Genomic DNA, 1,297 nt, shown 5'->3' on the forward strand with positions numbered 1-1,297 from the left:
CTTGGGCAGGAAAGGCAAGAGGGAGACTGCTCAAGGATTGCTTCTCTCTCTCTCCGGTCTGTGCACTGATAAACGCAAAGACAGTTCATTGTTGAGTTTTGTCTTTGGACCAGCTGTACTTCTTCATAGACTTTTTTTTTCTCTTATCGGTCATTGGTTTATACCCTCCGAAAAATACAAAGATTGTTTAATATTTTGACTTTTTATTAATTTTTTTTAATGCCTACAGCACCTGGTATTCCTAAGTGGTCTCCCATCCAAGTACTAATCAGGCCCGACCCTGCTTAGCTTCTGAGATCAGATGAATCAGGCATGTTCAGGGTGCCCGATATGGCCATAAACAATATCTTAACTTTTTAAAAAACAATATATTTTGAGAGCTTTTCATATTCTATATGATCTAATAGCTGTGTGATAGTTCTTCACATGGATACACTGTATGTGTTTAAACCAGTGTCATATTGGTGGACATTTTAGATAGTTCCAATTTTTGCCATGGCAAATACTGCTGCAGAAAACACCCAGGTACATTTTCCCCTCAGTGACCTTTCTTTACATTTCCATCAGATGAATTTCTAGCAGTGGGATTTCAGGGACAAAAGGTATATATATTTTATATTTTGATAGGTATTGCTATATTGTCTTCTTGGAAAATCACACCAGTTTATATTTACACAAACATCATGAGGGTGGTTCCTGGTAACTGCAGAATCCTCTTGTTTTCTGAGTACCTTGACGGGATGGGTTTGGTAAGCAAATTTAGAGGCAGAAGGTAAGGCTGAGTCAAATCTTCCCGAATAATGTCAGGAGAAGGAAACTTGAAGGGAGAGGTATGGATTCTGGAGGCCAAAGATTGGAGCAGTAACGCTGGGGCCTGCTGCGTGGGAGAGGGGAAGGAGGAAGAAATGTCATTCCTGGCCCCACAGCACAGGAGGGATTCTGAAGAAAAGCAAGCCAACGGGGCTTTCAAATTCTAATGTGGATGGGTGCCGAACATCTCTCCCCCTCCCCTACCAAACTGTCAATAAACTGCACATTGATTACTTAGGCTTTGAGTAAATTCCTTTAGAGGTATTCAACGAGGAAGACAAGGGAGTGGTAGGCATCTGAATCCTGGTAGTATAAGAGCACCGCATAGCATTTGGAAAGTCAAAGCAAAGACAAGCAAAGCACCCAGGGTTCTGTAACCCTAACATAACTACGAGTATAATGTTAGTGGATTTCCGGCCACTACATTTTTTACATAGTTGTAATCATAGTATATACATGATTTTGCATCCTGCTTTGTAAATCTGAT

General features: G+C 40.7%; 1 pseudogene; it reads right to left on the reverse strand.

Annotated features, from left to right (window-relative positions):
* Positions 1 to 220: 220 nt before the first annotated feature.
* On the reverse strand, positions 221 to 342 carry LOC111745268 (annotated as a pseudogene).
* Positions 343 to 1,297: the final 955 nt, after the last annotated feature.

The sequence above is a fragment of the Pteropus vampyrus genome, unplaced genomic scaffold (genome assembly GCF_000151845.1).
Source record: "Pteropus vampyrus isolate Shadow unplaced genomic scaffold, Pvam_2.0 Scaffold150, whole genome shotgun sequence".
Taxonomy (NCBI): Eukaryota; Metazoa; Chordata; class Mammalia; order Chiroptera; family Pteropodidae; genus Pteropus; species Pteropus vampyrus.